Source organism: Aedes aegypti, unplaced genomic scaffold, assembly GCF_002204515.2.
Source record: "Aedes aegypti strain LVP_AGWG unplaced genomic scaffold, AaegL5.0 Primary Assembly AGWG_AaegL5_hic_scaff_250_PBJ_arrow, whole genome shotgun sequence".
Lineage (NCBI taxonomy): Eukaryota > Metazoa > Arthropoda > Insecta > Diptera > Culicidae > Aedes > Aedes aegypti.
The window spans coordinates 1,211-15,408 of record NW_018735907.1 but is presented as its reverse complement, the minus strand read 5'-3'; the positions used below and the strand labels follow the sequence as shown (position 1 = coordinate 15,408).

General features: G+C 35.2%; 1 pseudogene; it reads left to right on the top strand.

Annotated features, from left to right (window-relative positions):
- The first annotated feature begins 1,190 nt into the window (after positions 1-1,190).
- LOC5573244 lies at positions 1,191-13,276 on the top strand (annotated as a pseudogene).
- Positions 13,277-14,198: the final 922 nt, after the last annotated feature.

The window sequence follows — 14,198 nt, the reverse complement described above, 5'->3', positions numbered from 1 at the left end:
AATTTTGTATGGAGACTGCAAACATGTTGGAAAAATCGGTTTAATCTAAATTTAATCTTGCAATTTTCAATCAAAATATATTTTCAATAAAAGTTTGAGTCCTCTTTTGCCTGCTTGGTGGATAAGATCACAAAAAGTTCCATAGATATACTTCAAATCTAGGTAACATCAATAAAACCAATGTTTTATACAACTTTGGGGCGACCTGTAGCTAAAAATTGTGAAGTGCTGGGAAATTTCTGAGAATGGCATCAGATTCAGCAACCGCGCAAATCTACTAGAGACACATAATTTGATTCTTGAGTACACGCAAAAATGTCATTTTTGTTGCGCTGTGTAACAAATCAGGCTTTAAGCTAAGTATGCAGTTTCACTCAAGAAAAGTAAATAAATTTCTTGACTGAATGAATCAAGAAATTTTTTACAGGGTGCTCCATTTCGAATGACATTTATTCTCAACTGCGTACTGCTATCAGAGAAATGCAGGGATTGAATCCTGAGAAAATTGAGAGAATCTCTCACGTATCGCTCTCTGTAACTATCATAACATGCTGCACGTTATGAGAGACTGTTTATCGTATACTGCTACAACTTTGATCAGATTGAAGGGATAGTAGTGCATGATAAAACCCCTGTAAACATGCTCCAAGCCTGGGCACACTATTGCTATTGAAAATTCGTGGATTGTTAATCGTGCCAGTAAAGAAAAATACCTATCCCCAACGGTAAACAAGCGAGAAAAATGGATTTTATCATCGCTCTCTCTTTGGGGCTCTCGCTCGCTGCTTCCATTTATTAGACTTGTTACACCTTGCGATACAATGACGATCGTGGACCGCAACAGAGGAGATGTTACTGCTTTGCTTGCTTTGATCGAGCTTCATACTCAAATGAGAGCGAATTCTGCAATGCCTGGAGAAATGTGATTTTGATTACCTTTTCTGGGAAGAAAATTTCCACGCATCTAGATAGGTGACTACTTTTCTTGTTAACAGCAAACCAGTCCTTACACACATCAACTGTGACATCTTCGCTAAAATGTTGGCAAAGTATCTGGCATAGGATAATTATAATCTTAAACATTATCATCATCTTAATCATCTGTTATTTCCCTGCTACTTCTCCATAATTTGCAGTAATTATGCGTCCATCTGTAATTATTTCAACGAACAGACACCAGCACTAACTCGATCTCTTTTTACTCCATTCCACAGAGAAAACACCGAACAGAACAAAGACGATGCATTCCAGGAAATCATAGTCAGCTGCCGGTCGCTCAGCAAGTACGAAACCAACATCCGGTCGGCCTTCCCGCAGATCTTCTCGGCCATCATAGCGGCAGCGTTCCACATCGTGATCGGCATTTCGTTGGCCTACTCGGCGATCTTGATTCCACAGCTCGAGGATCCCAACAGTGACGTGGTGGTCACGAAGACCCAGTCCTCATGGATCGCGTCCATCATTGTCATCATGGTACCCATCGGGTCCCTGATCGCGGGAGTACTGATGGAGTTCCTGGGACGCCTGAACACCATCAAACTAGCAGCGGTCCCCTGTATAGTAGGCTGGATAGCGATCGCGTGCGCAAATAGCTTCACCTGGATTATGGTTGGCCGAGTGCTGACCGGTTTCGCTTGTGCCATTGGAACGAGTCCAGCGATCGTGTACATTACAGAGGTGTCACGACCGGACATGCGAGGGTCTCTGATTTCCTCAGGGCCGACAATTGCCTCGCTGGGTAGGTTAAACAATTTTTACAAAACCTTCTACTGGCAGCATCATTTATGCAGCTCAAGAATGAACTATTTGTATCAGAGCTGCCTAACTTACGACCCGATACCCGCATCTGGCCCGCAGATTTGTTTTGTACGGCCCGTGAAAAGTTTATATACTTATCCACCTTAAATTCCAAATTTATTCAATTCAAAACTTAAACTATAGTTTCTATTATTCCCTTTCATTTTTTTTTACATTTCAAGTACCTAACAATTATTCAACAGGAATTTGGCTTCCGTGTGGTTTCATTAATGTTTTATGACAGTCACGTGAATGCTTAATAGTTTCAAAACCTTTTAGAGCCAAAATATAAAGTCAAAATTTTGTGGCTACCCAACCCAGCTGTATGCAGCATTGACTCTTATTGTTACGGCTTTGATAAAAGACTCATATTATACACCTTGTTGCATAAAACCTGCTTTTAAACTAAATTCCACTTGGCTTTCTGATAACTTACTTTATTAATACCTCTCAAATCAGTATTTGGGCTCTTAGATGCAATAACACCCATTAGCATTGCAAACTTATTTCTCGCCATACGAATATAACATCACTAATATTGCGTTCCTATGGGAAATGCAAAAACTAATATCCGTTTTTTATAGTTTTTTGTGTATAATTCTCTAAAACAGGCACCCCAACCCCAAACTTTGTTGAATGCTGCTTAGTTACCAAGAAAGAGGAATAAAGGTGAATCATCTTCGATCAGCATTTATTAAGGCAAACACTTTTTTGTCTTAAATGTTTTTTAGCGTGTCATTTTCAATCAAAACTAAATTAAGTGAAGGACACAATCATATCCGAATTCAATGAAGCTGAATGAGCGTGTTAATTTAATGTTGTCAGTTTACTTAGAATGAAGAAGAATGTCATAAAAAGGAATTCAATAAAAAAAATGTTATTGATGATATTTTCCATTAAAAAGGCAACATTCGATACTGCTACACCGTTTTATACGTATAGATATATGTCTCGCCGATGCATAATGTATGCATAGAACATGGATCAAGTAAGCATAAAACTGTCCTTTTACGCTTATCTGACCTATGTAAACATTATGCTCTTCTAGGGTGAAAGTATCCATCATGAATAAGGTATTTATAAGTAAACCCCAAACCAATGTCTTCCTTTGTATCAACAACAATATGGGAAGTTAGCGTATGCAACGCCTTTTTAAATCGTTTGGTCTCAAATTCTGAACATGGCTCATATTCCGAACACTCGAGTTTTTATAGTGATTAAAAAAAATTAATCTAATTTCTTTACAAACATGTAATGGAATTGAAACTGCAATGTAAAAAAATTCAACAAGCAATTGTCTTCCAACAGGGAGAAAACGGAAAACCCATATTTGGAGTATTTTTTTAACTTATATTTGAGTTGTTCTTCTCTCCCTATTTCATTCGCTCCTTTTAATTGTTGTTTTATCTGCCGGTTGAGTGAAAAGAAACTAGCCAGTAGGTATTTTTTCGCATGGCTGCAAATGAAAACAACTTCTACCACATCAACTAAAAATTAGGTTAAACACACGGGGGGCCTCGTGAGTTGAGTGTTGAACTCAATTTTGAGTACTTAATTTTATCCGTGAAGGGAGACAATTATTACCCAAAAATGGTGTTTCACTTTCAACTCATGTATGTTTCAATTATCGAATATCGGTTCGATATCGATAATGTTATATCCCGATAATATCGTCGCCGTGAAGAAATATACTAAAATTAAATATGAAAAATCATGTGTTTTTCTTTCAAGTGTTATCATTTTTTCCCTCGGTACCAGAACAAACAATAATGGAATAATATCTTCGATAACGTCTTATATCCATTTTTTTGTATTCTAAGAGACTGTTGCCAACTCAGAATATAATGTGACTAGAAACACGTCATGAGCTCTATCAATATGCAATTCTGCAATTCTTGAGGCATTTAAAGAAAACTGATTTGAACAAAATTGTTGAGCTTAATTGAAATCTCATGATTGTTTAGTTTAGTTTGAAAATGATACGCTAAAAATGCATTTAATATAAGAAAAAAGTATTTGTAAGATTTTTTTCCTTCAAAGTGCCTCATTCGGCGATGTATGAACGGTTGGTAAACAAAAATTACCTATCTTGAAACAAATTTCATAAGAATAAAAATGGCCAATTCTTTAATTAAATCAACTTTATATTTTAAAAATCATTTATTTTTCAGCGTGGGCTATAAATTATTCAGTGCCGTCAAGCTACCAATTCACCGTGCATTTAAAAAAAAAACTCTACACTTCAAAAAAATATATTTTTTCAAATGAATGTTGAAGCGAACTAGAATACACCACGAAGTGTGTAGTTATACCATAATTCAGGGAAAAATCTAAAATTAGTGATGTATAACAAAAAGTTACTCAAAAAACTATGTTTTACATATGTCATGTTAAGGTCGCCTCGTCCCGTTCTATATCACCATTTACCGTGCACGCTTGTACACCATTTACCGTGCGTATAGTTTTCGTCGTGATATAAATTTCGTGTTTGGAAAAAAATAACGTTGTTGGTGGAGCAATTATGTTGCTAGCAGTGTGCGTACTCATATTTAGGGGCATTCCAAATCTTAATTTCATCAAAAGCCATAGAAGGTTGAAGAAAGGTTTAAATAATTATTTTTTTCATTAAAAATCCTGAAAAAAGGTTTGTCTGTATTGTCCAAATCATTTAATATTCGCTAAAAATCTAAAATATGAAGTAGTTCAGTCACGACATAACAATAAATCAAATATTACCCCAATAATATCATGCCTTCTACACTAACGCACGGTAATAGGAGCCATAAATTTGAATAAGGGTCCATTCATCGTGCATTTGTGTTCCGATTGAAATACAATAAAAAATTCTAATTTGCATAAAATTTCACGGCTCATACGATGAAATACATTTCACTACCGTACAGCGAAAGTTTTTGAAATCATGAAAAATTGTATACTCTAACAACATGAGAATGAAAAATGTAAATGTTTCTACTAAGAGTGTTACAAATTCTCATTATGAAACAGAATTTACCCCGATTTTAATTAGGTGAACTAAATTTCTCAAAATGCATTCTGACAAGAACTTTTTCATTTCATCAGTTTTTATCTAATTTTGCTAACAAAACAATAATTTGTGAAAATTGCATAAATATTCCTTAGGATCTACATGTGCATGGGTGAATGAAGACCGCTCGGCGACTGGTGACTTAACGGTATTTTCAGTCAGAAGTTTAACAAAATTTCTACAAGACATTTTTCGATTACATTATTTTGTAAAAAAAATCGGGTTAAAAGTTAAAGGTTAGGCTAGATAAATTTTTGGGAAAACTAAATGTTCAAAATGGCTTATTTTGCCAAGGTCTACACATCCAAAAAGTTTCATTGAACCCTCTAATACTCTAATACCTCGCCTGTTGACGGGATACCTTTTGGAATTTTTATGTATTTTTCTTAGCTCGGGAAGTCAAAATGATTTTTTTTTTATTTCTTTATTAACGAGAATTTTAACTTATAAGCTAGTTCTTCTCGTAGTCAAAATGATTTTATTTTTGGTTTAAACCTGAGCTATAACACGCATGTTAGGAAAGATTTATATGACGTTTGAAAAATTTTGTATTTTTGAAAAATTGTTTTATTTCATAATCGACAAATGCCTAGGAATAATTTAACGTGTAACACACAAATTTGTACATTTCATAATTTTCTACGATCAACCTATCATAGAAGAAGAGCCTGATGGAATTGAAAATAATTTCAAATCGACGTAAATAAAATATGTTTTAGAAAAAAATAAAAAAAAAAAATGTTATACATCCAAAAGTTTTGCAAAAAACTTATTTTTTTTTTTATTGTTGTCAAAAATCGTACTCAGAAGAGGTTTCAAGAAAAATTGAAAAAAGGATAGTGATGTTCAAAAATAAAAGAATAATCGAGAACCAAAATTCATAAATTTGCGAAAAAAAAAATAAATTATTGTCCAAAACGTGTTTAGATCGATTTTAGATAACGAAAAATGATATTTAGATCGAAAATAAAAATTTGGGTATTAGAGGGATAAATCTGAGAGAGTGTTGCCAACATCTGTGCGAGTTTGCACGAATACGTCCTAAAAAATATCAAATAGAGAGCAGCCAGGCACCGAAAGGAGAACAAATACGAACCTTCCATCAGGAGATCAATTAGTTATTTTTATAACGGATTTCATGAAAAATTCTTTCAGAATTTTCTTTTTTGATTCAAGAATTAAATCAGTATTTTTTTTTTCTGATGATAACTACAAAAATTACCTCAGAGATTTCAAAAATTTGAATAAAGTCCCTAATTTTCTCCTGGATTTTTTGTTTGGAAAATCTAAAAGGATTCAAACGGAAATTTATCCAGATATGGATCGAGAGATACTCTTGAATTTTCTATAAAACTGAAAATTGGAGATTTCTTAAATATTTCAAACGGACATATCTTTGAGGTTATTTCCAAAGATTTCTTCTAAGATTTTTTCAGAAATTCCTCCATTAATACCCTCGATAATTTTCCCGAGGAATTTCCCAAGTTTTTTTTCCCAATTCTGCCTCCAAGGAATGGTCCATGTTTTTTTTATTGGTAATTTTTACAAAAAATTTTTTTTAAACAACGTTCTGAAGTCACCTTTGATGAAGCCTATGTAAGTCCTGAAGTAATTTCTTAATGATCTCCTACAAGAATCTCTGAAAGAACTCCTGGATTCATTGTACTTTATTTGGTTTAATCCAACTTATTTTATCTAACTCTTATTGAATATCTTAATCTTGATGATGACCATTTATTTATTTATTTATTTATTTATTTTAACAAAAATTTTGGAAAGAGGGAAAAACCCTTTGAGTAATTTCCTTTCGAAATCTTTCTCAAAGAGGCACAAAAACCTCTTCAATGTTTTCATATAACGTTACAAAACAAAAAGAATCTTATAACTAAAGGCTCATACGGCAAAGATATACCATAACAAAGCCACAAAGTTGATGACCATTTTGATATATATTCTACAGGAATTGCTTGAAAAACTTCAGATGGAATTCATGACAAGAATTGTTAAGGAACGACTGGAGGAATTAATGGAATAATTGCTGTAGTATTAACTGGTGTTAAACTGCCATTCTACGCATATTTTTTTCCGCGATCCATAAGGTTTACATAGAACATGGGACAAATAGGCGTAGAAGGCCAGTAAACCTTAATTGAATTTTTTTAAGAATTTTACTTGAAAATATTATGAAGAGTGGCAGGTGTTATACTTAGGATAAAATTCTGAAAAAAAACCTAGAGATATTTCAGAAGAAACTTCATGAAAATCCCAGATCAAATTTCATGAGGAATTCCTGGAAGAGTTCTTCATATATTTCCTCCTCACTGGAAAATTTTGTGAGAGAATGGGTGAAAGAATCCCTAGAAGGATCCCTTGAAGAGTCCCTGCAAATATTCCAGAAAAAAAATCTCTGTATAAATCATTAAGGAAAATTCATGAAGTTTTTTTCTCGGGAAATCTGACAAGAATTTCTTCAAGAACTTCAATGCAGGCATAATTAAGGTGAAGATGAATTGAAGTCAAAACCTTAAATTTTCAAGAGAACAAATCTGGAAAACCAAATATCCGTTTAAGCTGAAAACTTAATCGATTGGTTACTAGCTGGTGGTGGCCAATCGATTAAGTTTTCAGCCTAAATGGATGTTTGGTTTTCCAGATTTGTGCTCTTGAAAAAGTTAGGTTTGGCTTCGTTTCACCTTCAGAGACTCTAAAAATAAACACTTGCTTAGAAAAAGTGACCAAGTCTCTAAAAGCCCTGGAAAGTTTGAAAACCTAAACCAAAGATAACACAGATATTTGTGGCTAAACTAACTTGTATCCCTCCATAAAGTATTATAGGATGTATTATGACTTAAAAGTGTTACAAAAGATTGTTTTTGAAAAAAAGACAAAGTTTGAGTCGCGGATGTTCCGGTAGATTTGAAAAATTTGAACTCCGAAACAATTTGAAGAACCTACACAATCTTAAGTAGATGAAAAAACCGAATTTAGTACTATACCATTTAATTCCACTAGAGTTTGTATCCTTTGACAGATACGCGTATTTCGACCTCAACTGTAAGGGCCGTCTTCAGTGTCGTGTACTAGACTCGACTCTAGTCGTCGAGTCGAGTCTAGTACACGACACTGAAGACGGCCTTACAGTTGAGGTCGAAATACGCGTATCTGTCAAAGGATACAAACTCTAGTGGAATTAAATGGTATAGTACTAAATTCGGTTTTTTCATCTACTTATAGGTATTCTACTAAACAGCTCGAAGATTTATTAACTACACAATCTTGATTAATATCTACGTTTTTGAAATGTATTATCTGATATTCTCGTTTTTCAGTTTTTGGACATACCATAGATAACAGATGTTTATGCTGTGTGTATGTGTGTGTGTATGTACAATTCACCTTCTACTGACTGGCAGTGCTTTTGTGGAAAAAAGTTGTTTGCAAATATTTTTGAAAACACTTTGATTACTATATCAACCATTCCATGAAAAACCGATCTTGTGGGTTACCGAATTCCGTGAAAATTTGCTATTTTGTTTCCTTATTCCGAAATAAGGATATACGTGTTTTTTTTTTTTTTATTAGGGCGACCATTTCCGAAATAGGATGATCAGAAAACTCAAGATTTTGCTAAATTATTATATAAAAATAAGTATAACTTTTGAACCGTTCGATCGATTTTCAATCTTTTTGGACTAAATGAAAGCTAAAGATTTTGACTTTTCAGGAAAAAAGTTGGAATCTTAAGCTATCATTCCATAAAAAAAAGATTGGAAATCGGTTGAGCTGTTCGAAAGTTATGATTTTTTTTTAAATAAAAAATCTAATGCATTAAGACCGCATACAGTGTGGTGCCGATGAAAAATGACTGATTTTTATTTTCAAAAAAAATATATTTCAAAAAACTAAAAAACACACATCGCTGAAAATTTGACAGTAAAACGTAAAATTTTCTGAACTTTCTAGAAAAAATGAGAACAGCAATAAACCCTTTGGTCCCGAGGCCTTCAAAACACGAAAAAAAAACGGAAATTATTGATTACTTTTCATGTAGAAAAACATTTTTGGAAAATTTTCTATTTTTCCTGAAAAGACAAAATCTTTAGCTTTCATTTTGTCCAAAAAAAATGAAAATCGTCGAACGGTTCAAAAGTTATAATTTTTTTAAAAATAAAAATTTTGCAAAATCGCTATTTTTCTGGTTACTCTATTTTGGAAATGGTCACCCTACTCAAAAAATCCAAAATCACGTGTATCCTTATTTCGGATAAGGAATAAAATAGCAAATTTTCACGAAATTCGGTGACCCACTAGATCGGTTTTTCATGGAATGGCTGATATATGTAGATGCAGACAGCTTTAGCCCGGGAGATCAATGGTGATAGCTCTACTGTAATTACAAACGACCCATATCAAGAAAGGCACATAGGGCGCTTGCAGCAAACAAAAGTGTGCCCAACGGCTCCCTTTGATTTTGCTGGGTAACGGTTTTGAAACGGGAAACACGCTACGAAACGTTTCCCAGCAAAATCAAAGGGGTCCGTTGGGCATACTAAACAAAGGCTGCAAGTGCCCTATATTTAGTTTTTCTTTTTATTTTCATTTGCTTATCCTATTGAGAGCTCTTATTCGCCAGCTTGGGCATCACCAGAGCGAATTCAAATTGACAGCTGTTCATTTTAGTACAGAGTCCGTGTGCCTATTCTTCATTATCGATCGAATCTGTTTGTGGATCTTATCTAAAGTTGCGCCCCTCTTTTACACTCTACCATCGCCAGTAAATGAAAGAGCACGTTATGTTGCGTATCAGTCCAGAAAGAAGTCCATTGTTTCTTGCCGTTGGTCGATTGCCGTGTTATCCGGGTTCAGCATTTTCGGTTGTCAGTCTAAAGCAGACTGACAACCGAATATGCTGAACCCGGATAACACGGCAAAGGTGTTGGACAGGTGGAGCTCGTGGTCGTTTTTCATGCGGCTTCATGTAGTGTTTAAAAGACTTTTTTGGGAATCAAACCCGTAACCATCCGCTTATGAAGCGAACGTGTATCCAACTATGCCACGTTGCCCCCCTACGTATTTAGTTGTTTGAAAGAATAATGAAAATATAAATGACCTCACGTATTTTGTTGCTTTATTCTCTTCTGTTTGCACGCCCAAACACGTTTAAACTTTTAACACTACCTTCACGAGAGCAGCGAATTCGCGACCGACGCCTACTACGAATCAAACACTATTCCAGATAAGGGCCTGTTCACAAATTTCATAAAGTTGAAGGGGGTGGGTGGGTGTCCTCAAAACGTGACAGCTCATACAAAATTCGTAGAACATTCATACAAAAAGTGTTTCAAGGGGGTGGGTGGGTGTTGAGGCGAAGTAGGCCGTCATTGAAATTTGTACGCGCCGTTGATGATTGTTGCTAGTTCATCTCACGAATTTGACTCAAAAAAATCAGTTGGTTTTGCACTGACACAGCTGAAAAAGTATCAGCATACTTTATGCATGTTTGCGCGGTGGGTGTATTTTTTCAAAGCCAATATTTATAAGCTATCAAGACTGAGTTTTATCACTTTGAAATTGCGAATGACGGGCTACTTAGCCTTAAAAATGGCCATGAACGGCGTTTTGAAATTTGTGAATGAACTCTAACAGATGTTTATGTAGGAACGAAAATATTTTGAAAACCTATGTAAATATTCAACCTGATACACGTTGAAATCACCAAAGCGCTGCCACACAGCGTAGTGCGTCAAACAGTGTTGAATATCAGTATCTTGAAATATTTCATATTCACCACTGACATCGTCATGGGAACTTAACAACAACAGCACCACCACGATGTTGCTACTTCTGTTGCCATTTAAAATGACCTTTTGTGTTACACAGTTTTACAATAGGCAAATTTAATGCGCCACCATCATAGAGGTCGCTAGGGAAGAAGGGGAGAAATGTCCATTGAAAATGTTTGTTTACGTCCAAAATTTAATTTTTCGACCCAAAAATTAGCTCATAATCAATTGATTATTAAACTATTTTTCAGTGGCATAATCATTATGACCCTTTATTCTTGCGATACGCGTCATTTCAGAACCAATTTGACCCCCTAACAAAGAATCCGATAGTTCTAACCTATGTAGCCAAACACCAATTTTTCAATTTTAATCCCACTAATCGTACATGAACACTGACCGGATCTGTACATTTTCGAAGGAAAAAAAAGTTTATCATGTTCTCCAATGCTCTCTGATTGTCCTACAAAATAACTATTCCGAGAAAAAGTGTAATATGTGTGCTCCTTCCTATACTGCACACGGTGCGTTCTCAACCCAACCTCTTTATGACGGTTCCTTTGAAAATACTAGCCTATAAAAAATAAACATCTGTTATATGTGAACAAACTTTGGTAGAAGGGGAGTATAGTTTACCTGTGAGTTTACCCATACTTTATTTATATTATTCTTTTTCTAACATCGATAGTCCAGTGTATTTTAGATGACCAAAACATTCTGAAAAAATCTTTTTTATCATTGTTTGCCTTCTCCATAACTGTTATGATACATCTTAAAAGACCTTAAACCTAAGTCTTTACGTAAATAACTTATGGAAAGAAGTCATCCTGATAAGTTTATAAAATTGTTTGTAGTGTAATAATGATGCTGCTGTTAGAGGTAATTATTGGATCATATTGTTAACCAATTTCCATCTTTTTAGGTATGGTGATCGCATACACCAAGGGCGCTTTTCCTAAATTGGCGCCTGGTCGCCTGGATCAACATAGCGTACACTGTAGTTCCTGTACTGCTTATCCCAACTATTGGTACCCTGAATCTCCCGTTTGGTTGGTTTCCCAAGGGACGCATCGAGGACGCAGCTCGATCACTCAAGTTCCTCTACAAAAAGTATCCTCACCTGATCATACTGTAAGTGGCATTACTTCCTCAACCAATTTGATGTACTGATCTAAGTGTGTTTTATCTTCTAGGATCAACCACTGTCCGAGATGCACTTAAATGCCTTAATCAAAGAGCGGGAATCTAAAATTCATGAAAGCAGAACGAAACCTTGAAGCAAATCAATCAAGGTTCCGAGGCTTCCTGAAGCCCACCGGCTACAAACCGATGATCATTCTGTTCTGGTTCTTCCTTATTCAACAGTTCAGTGGGATCTACATCACTCTGTTTTTCGCCGTTACCTTCATGCAGGATGTCGGAACAGAGGTCAATGCGTACATGGCATCGATCTTCGTGGGGCTGACACGCTTCATGATGTCACTGTTTGAATGCATGGCTTTTGAAGAAGTTTGCCCGTAGACCGTTGGTGATGGTGTCTACTACGGGAATGGCAATTTGCATGTTCGTGTCCGGGTTGTTCACCATGTGGATCAAGGAAGGTACAACTACGTTGACCTGGATTCCGGTGGTTTGTTTGCTGCTGTATGTTTGTGCTTCCATGATCGGGTTTGCTGACAATTCCTTGGACCATGACGGCAGAGCTCTTTCCTACAGAGATCAGAGGCATTGGTCATTCACTGTCATACTCCATGGCGAATTTGTTGATGTTCTTCGCTGTGCAGAGTTACAGGTATAATACTAGATTTGTTTCGATAGTATTGTTGTAATCTCAACAATTCTCCATTCCAGATCAATGACCGACATCCTGGGTGGTGCCCACGCGGTTCAATGGCTGTTCGCAGCTGTATCGGTCGTGGGCTTCCTGTTTGCGTTGATCTTCCTTCCGGAAACGCACGGCAAAAGTTTGGCTCAAATAGAGGCGTACTTTGCCGGTGACAAGAAGCGAAACCCTCAGCTTACCGCCACGATACAACAAAGCAATATGGGCCATCGAAGGGCGACGGAGCATCTGATCAAGGTTCCCAGTTCGCACTCGTTCAAACTGAAGGAAGCAGAAGTATTGCTTATGAAGCACAAAGAAGCTGCTTAAAAAGTTTAGGATTACTATAGGATAGTTAAAACCTTAATCAGAGAAGTATATTTATCTCACCGCTACTTATTTTTATGTCAGAAATTTTATGCATGCATGTGTGATAAGTGTACTTAAGATGAAGACGATATTTTCGCCAATTTTCATATTTCTCTAGATCACCCACCGTGATCGCAGAACAAACAGAAAGTATTAAAACTAACGAAAATGAACACCGATAGTTTATTTATTGTACAATACCGATAGGAGCACAAGCTAGAATTGCTGTTTTTAGGTAGTTATAAATGAAATATCAGAGAGCTTCGTGAAATTACACCCGATGAAGGGTCTGAAATTCAATTTTAAGCACTGATTTACATTTTCAGCACGAAAAAGTGATCATTTTATTATGTTTCGTATTATTGATTGAATCAAATGTGATATGATTTCCGTAATGCCTTGTTCGTTGTAGTCAGGTATAATTCAACGCAGTTTCTCCAATTTGTACTTAAAGTGCCCCGAATGATCGCTACAAAAAAAAATCAAATTAAACACTGCAACGTCCCAGAGAATTCCTAGCGAGAAAAAAAATGATGCTTTTGAGTGCTTTAAAATTAAAAACCGATGGTACAATAAAGTTTAAGTAGAAAAATATTCTTTGTAAAATTTGCTTCTTCTTCGAAATGAAACCAAATCCTTAAACTTTTGCAACTATCTTGTTTACTGTAGCCAAATATAATGAAATAATCACCAAAGTTCATAGAACTATGAAAATCCTGATTAAAATAGACGATGAATTTATCTCGAGCCTACACATCCATCAGTGGAATCTAGTTTTTTTGTTTTGAAACGTTTTTTCTGATGATATATAATGTATTTCTTATAATATATTGGGTGGTTTGCTCAAGAGTTTGCCTTTCTGGAGATATTCCAAATGATATCATTCATTAACTTCAGAAAAGACATTTAATAGTTTTGATTTTGATTTTACCAAAGATTTTTGGTATGCTCGTAGATAAACCTTCGTAGACTTCTGGCATCTCTTTAGTGAATTCGTGGCAAGACTCTTGGTGTATTCCAAGTAGATGTTTTTTTTTATGAATTTCTGATGAGTTCTTGATTAATTATTAAAAAGATTGCTTTTCGGATGTTATACTTATAGGATTATTTAAAAACATTTACAGGGAACTTTGAGTGGTATTTAATACCACTCTGTGATACTCTTCTTGGAAAGTTCTTCATACATTTTGATTTTTTTATTATTTATGTTATTTCAGTTATTTTTTGTATTCCATCAAATGTTTTCCGCTTAGCTGAACACCAGCTGTATAACTTTTATGTCAAATAAGGTTTCAACAAAACCATGGTGCTCAAGTTGCAATGTATGTACGTAAACGGTTTTATTTAAAGCTAGCAATACTGTATATGTACAATTGAAGTT